Source organism: Sceloporus occidentalis, unplaced genomic scaffold (assembly GCF_023333645.1).
Source record: "Sceloporus occidentalis isolate IW3139 unplaced genomic scaffold, rSceOcc1.0.p SCAF_21, whole genome shotgun sequence".
Lineage (NCBI taxonomy): Eukaryota > Metazoa > Chordata > Lepidosauria > Squamata > Phrynosomatidae > Sceloporus > Sceloporus occidentalis.
The window spans coordinates 11,867,826-11,880,563 of NW_028317001.1; positions in this window are offsets into that span (position 1 = coordinate 11,867,826).

Here is a 12,738-nt window from a genome sequence, read left to right on the forward strand (position 1 = left end):
GCAGAAGCAATGCTGCATTCCAAACCAGGACAATTCGGAGTGGAATCGGAGTGAGCTTGGAAGCCATTTCTGTGAATTCACTTGTTACCGATTTCCCCAAAATGAGGGGTCACTTTGGAATCACTGAGGAAGCCCCACAGAAGGAGCCCCATAGAAAGGATAACACTCACGTTGTTGCCTGAATTTGCATCATTGGCCCCACAGTGGCTTTGGATCTGAGCTGCAAAGAGCTGCAGTAACCTCCATGTGATAAACACAGTCTTTGAGATTTCACAAGGCTCTGTGGTTTTGGGAACAAGAAACTAATTACCATAATTGTTGTTGATGATAATAATTATTATATCCCTTTCTCCCTCATAAAGGGACACAGTTGGAATTACAAGTTTGAGCAAACAAACTCTCTTTTCCTGGCGTTTGCACCCATTGCTCCGTCTCCCGGTCTCCTCCGCTGGGAGGAGGGAGAGCGTGGCATTCTGGGAAAGGCTGGTGGTTGGCTTGGAGCCTGAATAGGATTCTAGAAGGCTGGTGGCTTTGACCGTTGGCTGCTTAGGAAGAAGAAGGGCTCCTTCTGGGTTTCCTTGGCAGAAAAGGGAAGGTGGGGGCCTCGAGATGACAATGGGGGACCCCCAAATTTGGTTCCTCTGTGAGAAGGATGGCTGAGGGGGAAGAGCCCCATTTTGGAGCCAAGGATGGGGGTCTGGAGGGTCTTCTGTAGGGAGGCAGCTTTGGGGGCTTGAAGCAAGGAAGCCCACCTCCTCCTCCCCTCGTCTCCGGCTGCCATGCCTCCTCTCCTCTCTTGGGAGTCTCTGTGGGGCCATGAGATTTTGGAGAGGGATCCAAGAGAATAAAAGGGGGCCTGGGACCAAGGAACCTCAGAATATGATCAAGATTGCAAGGTTCTTTCTGAGTAAGGAGAGGCAAACTAGGAGAGGCTGCAGCTGTTTGCTTTTGCCTGAGCCTCTGGGAAGGCCCCTCTTCTCCTTTCTCCTTCACTGTCTTCATGGAGGGCAGACTCCTTTTGTCCTTTGGACTCAGTTTGCAGCAATGGCAGTGAGCTGAAGAGAAGGGGAGAGATGGCAGGCTGTCTCAAAGCCATGGGTTCAATGCTCTTTTAGGAGGAGAAGAAGTCCTCTTGAGGACACGCTATGGTCTGGGACTGGAATCCCAGTCCCTCCCACCATCCCTGGCCCTGATTGGCTGGAATCCCAGTCCCTCCCACGATCCCTGGCCCTGATTGGCTGGGAGGGGAAGCAAGGGCAAGATCGCAGGAACCACGGATCAGCTAATTACTGATGTTTATCACACTATACTCTTATAGTGCTACTATTCCACTTTGACTGCTCTAGCTGCCTCCTGTTGCATTCTGGGATTTGCAGTTTTAAGGAGGGGTATTTAGAATTATCAGGCAGTGATAAACATCACTGAAAGACAGAGGATTGTACATAACTGGCTCCCATTGCATCCCAGTCTGTCAAATTCCCAATGGCTTCACTATAACAAAGAAGGGATGGACATTAACTGTCCCAGGCCTTCTTTCCTCCAATTTCTTCCACGAAGGAGGGACTGAGGGTAGTTTCTCCTCCCTTCCTTCCTTTGGAGGCCACCTTGGTTCTTTGCACACCTGCAGAAAGTACAAATGGAGGTGTTTTACATGTGCAACATTTATGCAGTCTTCCATGGACCACCAAAATTATAATTCAACAGCTCTCAGAGCAAATCAAGCCTCAACCTTCCCTAGAAGTCCAAATAAATCGAGTGTATGGGACTTTAGGCATAGCTCTAAAATTCCACTCCCAGAATTCCATGCTCTCCCTCCCCCCAGAAGACCCTTCCAGAGACCGGGAGAAGGAGCAATGGGTCTCTATAGGGAAAAGAGACCCCCTCAACATTTACCCCTTCCCTAGGGTTGCCATAACCCGGTTGCAACTGGGTTTTTCCTGGTTTTGGCTGCACCTGTCCGGTCACGGCACGGGTGCAGCCAAAAACCGGGAGAAGCCCGGTTGCAGCGGGGTTGCTGGGCAACCCTGGGGCCTCGCTGCCCTCCTCCTCCTCCACCGCGCATGGCCGCGCGGAGGAAAAGGAGGGCAGTGAGGCCTGGGGCGGAGGAGGCTGCAGGGAGGCGGCGCCTCTTGGGCGCAGCCGCGCCAAACTCCCCGCCTCCCTGCAGCCTCCTCCCTCCTTCCTGGCCTCCGCGGGGGCCAGGAACGAGGCAAGGCTGCGGCGATCGCTGCCGGGCTCCCCGCCTCCTTCCTGGCCTCCGCGGGGGCCAGGAACGAGGCAAGGCCGCGGCGATCACCGGCGGGCTCCCCGCCTCCTTCCTGGTCCCTGCGGGGGCCAGGAACGAGGCAAGGCCACGGTGATGGTCAGCGGCCTGCTCGCCTCCTTCCTGGTCTCCGCGGGGGCCAAGAAGGAGGCGAAGCCCCGGCCATGGCCGGCGCTCTCCTCACCTCCTTCCTGGTCCCTGCGGGGGCCAGGAACAAGGCGAGGCCCCGATCCTGGCCTCCGATCGCGGTGAGGCCCGGGGCCCAGGCGGGGAGGGAAAGCCTCCTTAAGCGGAGGCTTTCCCTCGCCGCTTGGCCTCCACTCCCCGCTGCGATCGCGAGGGAAATGTAGGACAGAATTTTCAAATGTAGGACACATTTTTCGTGTGCCCTACATTTGAAACTTCTGTCCTACATTTTTCCCGGTTTGGAGGTCCGGCGCTATGGCAACCCTACCTTTCCCCCTTCTTCCCATTTAATGTCCCTTCCAGGCCTCTTTGCTTACACTTTCCAGAAAGGGAGCTGCGTTTGTTCAATTCGGTTTTAATTCTATTTTAATGTCTACTTTTTATGTTTTTATTCAATTTTTATTATTTAATTGTTATTTCATTCTATTTTTATTTCTATTCATCATTATTAATATATTTGTAATTATTAGTCTCTTCTAAACTACAGAGCCTTATGAAACTTCAAAGACTAAAAGAGGTCCAAAAGACACTGCAGAAATAACCTAGTTTGGGACTGGTTTAACTGCCCTGCGACATGATAGGACTCATTGAAAGAAAGATGATGGTCTGTAAGGTGGAAGGCAGCAGGAAAAGAGAAAGAGTGCACTCCAGGTGGACTGAGTCAACAAAGCCAAAAGGTTGAGCTTGCAAGACCTTGTTCAGCCAGTGAATAGCAAGGCATTTTGGAGGTCCCTCGTTCTTAGGGTTGCTCTAGAGCAGGCCTGCAAAGCATATGGCCCACGGGCCGCATAAGGCCCACCAAATGATTTCAGGTGGCCCGCAAAGATTTGGAGGATGTTGGTGGCTATGGTCAAGGCTGCATGTTGTGCTGACCTGCACCAAGCCCCATAACCCTTGCAAAACAGACCCTAGTAGCCATTTTCTTCCCTTCCTCCCTATGCCTCCTCTTCCTCCTCCTCCTCAGGCCCTGCCCCCAAGCCTTCAGACTCCCATGGGGCTCTGAAGCTTCCTCCCTCTCCCTCTTGAGTCCCTGGGGCTTCTGCCCCATGGGATTCTGAGCCCCCCACACACACACACACACACTCCCCCCACATGCACACTGCCTCCTGAGTCCTGGAGGGGGACATGCCAGGGAATTCAACCCTGGTCTCCAGAGTCCTAGTCCAATGCTCAAATCACTGTGCCACACTGGCTGGCCCCACAGGAAAGTAGCATAAAGTTGGAGTAGTGGGGCACCTCCCTCTATTCCTTTACCCTCTCCTTTACTCTGAAGGCCTGGGGGTTGGAAGCAGCAGTGCCTTTGGAGTCCCACCAGGCAGCAGCTATGTGGGGCTCTGAAGGCTGGGGGGAGGCACTGCCAAAGACACCTCTGCCCATCTTATAGCACCTCTGAGACTAACTCAAAGTTCATGCATCTGAGGAAGTAAGCTCAAATCTACAAAAGCTCATGCTTCCAACTTCTTCCTTTCAGTCTGCATTTACACTATAGACCTCAATGCTTGCCCCGCAAGGCTTTCCAGCTTTCTCCTGGAAAGGAGCTGGACATTGGCGGCAGAGGAAGGGTCAACACTCGCCTTCAAGTGAAAAGTTGGAAAGCGAGCCATTAAAAACCTAACTGCGGCCCAAATAAGTTCAGCCTTCAAAATGCTGGCCCTTACCGACTGCCACGTTGAGCAGTCCTATTCTAGACTGAAACCAACTGAACAGAACAGAGGAACAGGAAAAGGGTCTTGTGTTCCTTCTTTCTTCAACAGAAAAACAAAACCCCTCTAGCTGGGATTACGCACAAGGCTTAGTCCTAAACTAGGGATGGGAATTCAGGTGTCAGGTACTACAATTCCCAGCTGATGAGAGCTATAGTCTGTCAATATCTGGTGGGCTATAGGATGTCCATCCCAGTTGAAAGAGAACCAACTGTATGCAATGAAGGAAACAGAGTCAGAGCCCCTTCCTCCAGGTTTCAGCCTTCAGTGAGGAGTCTGCAAAGAGATTCAACAACAGAGTAGTCTTCTTTTTCCTGAAACATCCGTATAGAGTCTGAAACAGTAGATAGATAGATAGATAGATAGATAGATAGATAGATAGCATCACCCAAAAATCTGTACCCAGTGAGCAGCTTTTTTTCCTGATAAAAACAAGAGTTTCTGCCAGGAAACTGGCTCCTCAGTCCCTCCAGAAGAAGGAGAAAGAAAGAGGAGGAGGAGGAGGGGACCTAGGCCATTCCCAGGAGGAAAATGGCTGCCAAAAGGAAGAAGAGGATGCTCAGTCCCTCCTCCTCAGCCTGGGATCCAGTAGCCCTTCCCAGTCCAGCCCCACTGTCTGTCTCTCTCTCTTTGTAGGGAGAAGGAAGGGAGACCCTTCCCTTCTCAGTCTCAGGCATTTCACAGGAGCCTTTTGTGGGATTTGAAGAGGATGAACCTTGGTCCTCACCTGGGACGATGATGCCTCCATTTCCAGCAGAGGAGGTCCAAACATCCCAGTCTATAGGAGGACCTGGCCTTCTCTGCTGGGAAGACTGCCTTTCACCAAGGAGTCTGAAGAAGAGGATGGAGATCCATGGAGCTCAGGCTGAAATAAACAAGTTGGCTTCAGTGCAATTGCTTGCCAAGTTTCCTTCCATACCCCACATGCATCTTCGCTTCTTAATCCTGGCCCCAAAAACTTCACCAGGAGCTCGGGAATAGGAGACAGAGAGGAGAAAAGAGGCTCTTGTGACAAAGGGAGCCAGGAGAGCATTGCCTTGGACCCACCTGGCCACCTGCTTGCCATCTGGTGGCTTATACGGTGGGCCAGGTGGCAACACATAGGCTGCATCCGCATGGCAGAAGTAATCCAGTTTGACACCACTTTAACTTCCATAGCATTTCCAAGGTTCCTCTCCTGTGTGGACTCTCTGATGAACTGAAAGGTTTGAACTGTGAGCAAAGCATTTCCCACAAGGCTGATATCATTAGCTTTGGCCCAGCTTTGCAGTTTATTCAGGTCATTTTGAATTTTCTTTCTGTCACAATAGTGACTTCAGGATTGCCTGTCACAATAGTGACTTCAGACTGGTTCTTTGTGACTTCAGGCTGATGCTCCTTACCTGAAGGATTGAGACAGGACCATTGGGTGCTCATACTGATGCTCCTTGTCTGAAGAATTGAGACTAATCCATTGTGATCTCAGGCTGATGCTCCTTGCTTGATGGATTGAGACGGGACTATTATGAGTGCAGGCTGGTGCTCCATACCTGGAGACTGGCCCATTTTGACTTTAGCCTGATGCTTCTTGCCTGAAGAATTGAGATGGTACTATTGTGATTTCTCTCCCTTAACATCCCTGGTTCCCGGTGGCAGGAACACGGTGGTGACTGGTGGCTGTGGCTGTGGGTGCCACTATAAAGGGTCCCTTCAGCCTGCCCCGGGAACAACCCTCACCGGTCCAAGGCCAGAGGATGCCAATTGGCTGTTCTCTTTTTCCTTGTGTACTATTATTTCTTATGTTCTTGGACAGATCTGTGGTGGGACACTTGGAGGGAGATGGGCATGGACAAGGAGAATATCATTCAGATGGCGACTTGGGGGAGGCAAGGGATATTGATTATGGAGTGGCTATACAAGTTGTGTGGGGTAACGGAAGATATGGCGCTAAGAGGGTGAAATGTCGTTACAGAGGAAGGAGAGATCGATGTTTGATATCTCTCTCCCCTTCCATTCAACCTGCTATCCCAATAGAGCTGGAGAGCATACCAAATTAACCACAGAACCTTTCCCTGCTCTTGTGTAATGCCAGGTCAGTCAAAAATAAGACGCACATAGTCCATGATCTCCTTCTGGACCAAGAGGCTGACCTGGCTTGTTTCACGGAGACCTGGCTGGGTGATGATAGCTCAGCCACCTGGGCTCAGGCCTTACCAGCCGGGTTCTCCGTCACTGAGCAGGTAAAGGGATGTGGGCGATGGGGGAAGTGGCCTTGGACCATAAAGACAATCTTGCTTTGGCCAGGATACCTATCCGTAAGATGGACCACATCGAATGTATTTACCTCAGCTTAAAGACCAGGGAAAGTCTGGGGATTCTGTTGGTATACCGTCCACCCCATTGCTTAACAGACTCCCTAGCTGATCTGACACAGCTTGTCTCGGAGCTGCTGCTGGAGTCGCCTAGGCTCACCCACAAACCCACAAAAAGCTATGGATGCCAGCCATGAAAGCCTTTGACTTCACCTTCGACTTTACATTGGACTCAAAGGCCCACAACAATGGACTGGATGGAATGAGCCTGCAAATAATTGTTCCTGCGAAGTATAAGAAAGAGATTAAAGGGTGCATAAATAAAGCAGTTTGACACCATTTTTACTTCCATGGCTGAACACTATGGAATTTTGAGGGTGCATCTGCCTCCATTCCAACTATGCTTACACAAAAAGACTAGCTTAATCCAGTTGATGGATTCAACACTCTGGACAGTGATCATGCTGGTAAATGTGTCTATTATTTTTACCTGGTAGACAGAAAACTGATCATAGAATCCTAGAGTTGGAAGAAGAGACCTCAAGGGCCACCCAGTCCAACCCCATTCAGCCATGCAGGAATTCACAACCAAAGCACATCTGACAGATGACCATCCAGCCTCTGTTAAAAAACCTCCAAAGAAGAGACTACACCGCACGCCGAAGAAGTGACCCAATGTCATAACGGCAAAGGACAACAAGGCACTGCAACAGACAGAACATTCAAGAAAATGTACAGTATTACATACATTCGTTTCATATGGCTTATTGACAGCAATATTGCATATACTGTACTATATTTTATTATGTGTTGTTGTTGTTGTTGTTGTGTGCCTTCAAGTTGTTTCTGACTTATGGCCACCCTAAGACATTCACCTATCTTTGGCTTTCCTTGGCAACTTTCTTCAGAGGGGGTTTGCCATTGCCATCCTCTGAGGCTGAGAGAGTGTGACTTGCGTGAGGTCACCCAGTGGGCTTCTATGGCCGAGCCATGAGTGCCCTAGTCCAACACTCAAGCCACTAAGCCAAGCTAGCTCTCATTTTTAAATTATTTTAAATTATTTAATTATCTTATTTTATTATGTACTCAACTGTATTCTTCTGATGCAGCTAGCTTCATTAAAATGCCTTGTTGGCTTGCAATATACCTATAGAACTCTGAGCAAGGCAAATGCTTAAAGTCATACTTTACTAGCAACAACCTCTTGCTGGATCTATATTTAAATTATTCCTTTCATCTGTCCCTTATGCTGAAGTTAAGGAGGGGGAACCCTTCCAACATTTGCATTGTGTCCTCAAGGAGCCCATTTATTTGGAAAAGTGGGATGAAGTCTATGTTACATAAAGAAGAAGTGGGGAGGATATCCCATTTATAAGTATCTGGGGGGAAAAGAAAGAAAGTGAGCAGAAATCAGAGTACCAGAGGATAAGACGATCATGTAGACATTGGAAAGGCAAGCTGATTAAAATATGGAAAAAGAACTATTTAAAGAAGATATGCAAATATGAACAGTGAGTAAATGAATCGGTGAAAGGTTAGTTTTAGGAAGTATCAAATGTACTTTATGAGTGATTTGTTTGTTTTTCTATGTATTATTTGTTGTGTGTGTGTGTGTGTGTGTATTTATTTTTTTAAAAAGCTTGTGAAACGGAGTTGTCCGCCAGGAAGGGTGATATGATCCCAATTTCACCTTCTTCCCCCAGTGTTTGGAAGTTGCCCTAGGTCTCCTCTTCCTCCTCCTATGGCCATTGTAGAATCTTGCAGCCTAGATGGTTCTTTGTCTCCATGCCCCCACCTTCACAACCTCCAGAATTACCATAGAAACAGAACTAAACCATGTTTCATCTTCCTACTGGCCATTCCTTACTGGACACTTCAACAGTGAGAAGGCCAGGAGTCCAGGTCTCCAACCATTTATAAAAGAAACTGAGAGGATCTTTGGTTTCAGCATGGCAGGTAGGCAATGAGGATACCTAGATGTTCAGATGGACCATCAATTCATTTATTGCGGTTAAAACCTAGCGGTGGAAAAAGGTTTGGAGAAAGGATAAAGTCACAGGGCTAGCCTAGGGATGGGGGAAACTCTTGGAAACGGAAGGAGAAAAGGGTGACAGTAACTCAATAAAAGGGGGGGGGGGGGTAAAGGAGATCCAGAACTAGAGGACACAGTGCTGCCCCAATAAGATTGGCAGGACTTAGGTTGACCAAAACCTTCCAGGTTCAGTAGGACCTTGCCTTGACCAAGAAGACAAGAAGTACTGAATCTCTATATGTGAAATTTGAGTGAAAACACCAAGAATTGAGAGGAAGAGGAGCAAAGACACAGCAGAACTAAGGGGGTTATCTTATTTATTTATAGCACAGGGGAAGTACTGAAGTGTCTTTGAAAGGTGACGGGAGGTTTGGAGGCCCTTGAATTTAGAAGACTGACAGTGTTGTGTCGTGGTTTGAGTGTTTGACTATGGCTCTGGAGACCAGGGTTCGAGTCTCAGTTCAGTCATAAAACCCACTGGATGAGCTTGGGCACGTCACTTGCTCTCAGCCTCAGAGGAAGGCAATGGCAAACCTCCTATGAACAAATCTTGCCAGGAAACTCTATGGCAGGTTTACCTTAGGGTTGCCGTAAGTTGGAAATGTCTTGAAAAGCACACAACAACGGACTCATTGAAGAGTAGTTCTGATGTCAACTAATAGACTATTTAATTCAGATGCTGATTTTTACTCTTGTTTTGGTTTGAGTTGCATAACAGACATTAGACCGCCAGGCACTTTCAGTTCAGTTCAGTTCTAGCCAACTGACTGTTGCTCTGGAATCCATGTTGCATCAAAACATTCTCTGGCCTTCTAGGATCCGGGGGTTACTCTGGAATGATGAGGTGGTCCTAGTTCTATGGGGTCTCTTGGTTGCAAGATGGATCGACCCAATCCCCCTGGTTTATTTTCTCTTAGGATGGGTCTACACTATAGAAATACAGTGGGACCTTGGCATCCACTCAGGTTTGGTTTCCAGAATACCTTGTGCATACCAAAATCCATGGATGCTCAAGTCCCACTAAATGCAATAGCATAATCAATTGGTGTAGTTTAGGTCATGTGTCTTCTTATGGCTGATCAGGAAGGGCCACCATTGATGCGCCTGTCTTCTTCCTTTGTGTGTATTTCAGATGAGTCGCCAAACACACAGCCAGCCGAGGGTTCAACCCAAACATCTCAGAGCATCTCCTTTGTGGTGATGACCATGCCAAGAGCAAACGGAGGGCAAGCTCTTTGGAGCATTAGTGCAACTTCACCTCCATCACTGAGTGCCACTTCTGTCCAGGTTGAGTCCATTCCGCTGAACTCTGAAGAAGCCTTCAGCTCTAACTATATGCCTCACCCTCAGCAGCAAGGAGCATTCGGGCTTCATTTTCCTACCCAAGCTGCACCTTATCTTTCCCTCCAGGACAGAAGGAGAAGACGCCGGCTTCCCAGGCCTATGCTTAGGATGTTTCCCTGTGAAAAGCTTCCAATATTTGGACGTATCATAGAGCAGTTGTATGTTTGCCACCTTTATCCCGTACCCAGACTCCAGCTGGTACTGATCCAACTTCCAAGACACTTTCCAGTTCAGCCAGCCCCCTTCCAGGACAAGACAGGCCTCTTTTTTTACTCCCAGGCAACTTTGGCCCCCATTCCCCTCGCAGAGGGAAATCCCAATTTGCAGGTGTTCCCCTTCCCTCCTGTCCCAAACAACAGCGATGTTTCCCTTCTGGAAGAAGCAAAAGCCAACCTTGTCCAGAGCCCTCCTGCGACCAGTGGACCTTCTGCAGCCTCACCATCAAAATCCATGAATGTGGAAGACTCTGAAGGTAGATGCCTCTCTTTCTGGAAAATATAGATTAGGCCTGGGAGATGTGGGCTGGTCCGGGGGGTGCTTTCCTTCTGCTGAGACCTTCTAAGAGCCAGATAATTGATTGATTGGTTGTACTTATATCCTGCCTTTCTCCCCAAATGGGATCCAAGGTGGCTTAGAATAATTTTTAAAAGTACCCAACTAAAACATTAATCTACAAAAGTTAAAAAAGGAATTACAGTATATACTCATGTATAAGTCTAGAAATTTTAGTTAAAAAAATGACCCCAAAAATCTGAGTCGACTTATTCACAGATCAAAGTACATACTGTACTTTAGATCAATCTTTCACACGTGCGTGTTTCTATCTTCTAACTTATTATTATTGTATTTTAAAACCCACTGTTGCTATTTTTCCCCATTCCTTCTCTAGGTATTTCAAAACTATATTCCATTTGTCTTTTACTTCGTCCACTACATGATCTCTAAGTATTAATGTCATTTTGTCCATCTCGATTGCCTCGTATAGCCTACTTAGCCAATCTCTCCTACTTGGAATTGTTTTCCCTTTCCACTTTTGTGTCAAAGCCAATCTTGCCGTCGAAATTAAATAATATAAGATCTTTCCATATTTCCTATCCACTTCCTCCTCCCACATATTTAGTAAAAAAGTTTCTGGTAAAAATTTTATATTAGTTTGAAAAATTGAATTAATCGTCTCGTGCACTTTTTTCCAGTATTCTTTAACCAATTTACATGTCCACAAACAATGATATAGGGTTCCAGGTTCTTTTTGACACTTCCAACATAGGTTACTTGTTGATTTGTAAATTTTGGATATTCTTTCAGGGGTCAGATACCATCGAAAAAATGTTTTATAATAACTTTCTTTTAAGCTTTGGGATGCCGAATATTTTAATCTCTTTTTCCAAACCTTTTCCCATCTGTCCATATTTAAGGGATACCCGAAATTTTTCGCCCATTGAATCATATTTCCTTTTACTATTTCATCTTCTTGTTGCCAATTTAATAATAGTGTGTAAAATTCTTTTATCCATCTTGGGTTTTCTTTTTCTATTATCTTTCCGAATTCACTTTTTTCCTCCTCAAAACCTAATGTTTTGGAATCTAATTTAACTCTTTCTCTAATTTGCCAATAGCTAAACCAGTCTAGATTGATTCCTTCTTTGGCTAGTTCTTCTTGAGTTTTAAGTCCCAACCTTCCCATTTCATCTTTCTTCATTATTTTAGCATACGTTAACCACTTTGTAGTTTGCCTTGTTTCGCGTCTTTGAATTGCTTCTTGTGGGGAAAACCATGAGGGGAATTTTGTCCTAATTCTATATTTGTATTTATTCCAGGTTTTGAAAAGTGTTCTTCTTATACAGTGTAAATTAAAGTCTTTATTTGCTTTGATCTTATCATATCCCAGATAAGCGTGCCAGCCAAAGGGTAGGTTCTCTCCTTCTATTTCCAACAACTCTTCCTCTTTTAATAGTATCCATTCTTTTAGCCACATTAGACAGCATGCTTCAAAATATAGTTTTAAATTTGGTAACCCCAATCCTCCTCTTTCCGTCAAATCTTGCATAATTTTTAATCTAATTCTTGGTCTTTTCTTTTGCCATATAAAATTACTCAAATCCCTTTGCCATAATTTAAAAAAATTATCTTTGATTATAATTGGGAGAGTCTGGAATAGAAATAGAAGTTTGGGGAGAACCACCATTTTTATAGCTGCCACTTTCCCTAATAGGGACAGATTACATTTTTTCCATTTTTCCAATTTTGCTTTGATTTCTTTCCATACTTTTTTGTAGTTGTTATCAAATAGTTCACCCAAATTACTCGAAATTGTTATTCCTAAATATTTCGCTTTCCTCTCCACTTTTATTTCTAACATTTTCTGCAGTATTTTTTCTTTATTTATTGACATATTTTTTGTTAATATCGTAGATTTTTCTTTATTCAATTTACATCCTGATATTTCTCCAAACTTTTCTAATGTATCCAATAAGTCTTTTGCACTGTTACAGGGATCATTTAAGAAAACAACTAAGTCGTCAGCAAAGGCTCTGATTTTGTAGGTGCATCTCTTTATTCTTACGCCTTGTATGGCATTGTTATTTTTGATCCTTTTAATCAGTCTCTCGATCATGATAATAAATAATAGGGGGGAAAGCGGGCAGCCCTGTCTAGTTCCTCTGTTAATTTTAATAAAGTTTGTTTTTTCCCCATTTATTATAATTTTGGCTTTTTGCTCACTATAAATTTGTTTAATCCATCCTATGAAATTTGCACCCAATTTCATTTTTTCTAAAATTTCGAAGATTGTTTTCCAATTTACTGTATCAAATGCTTTTTCCAGGTCTAATAGAAGGAGGCCTAATTCTCTTTCATTATGTTTTTCATAGAATTCAATTACGTTCAAAACCAATCTTGTGTTGTCCCTTAATTGTCTTT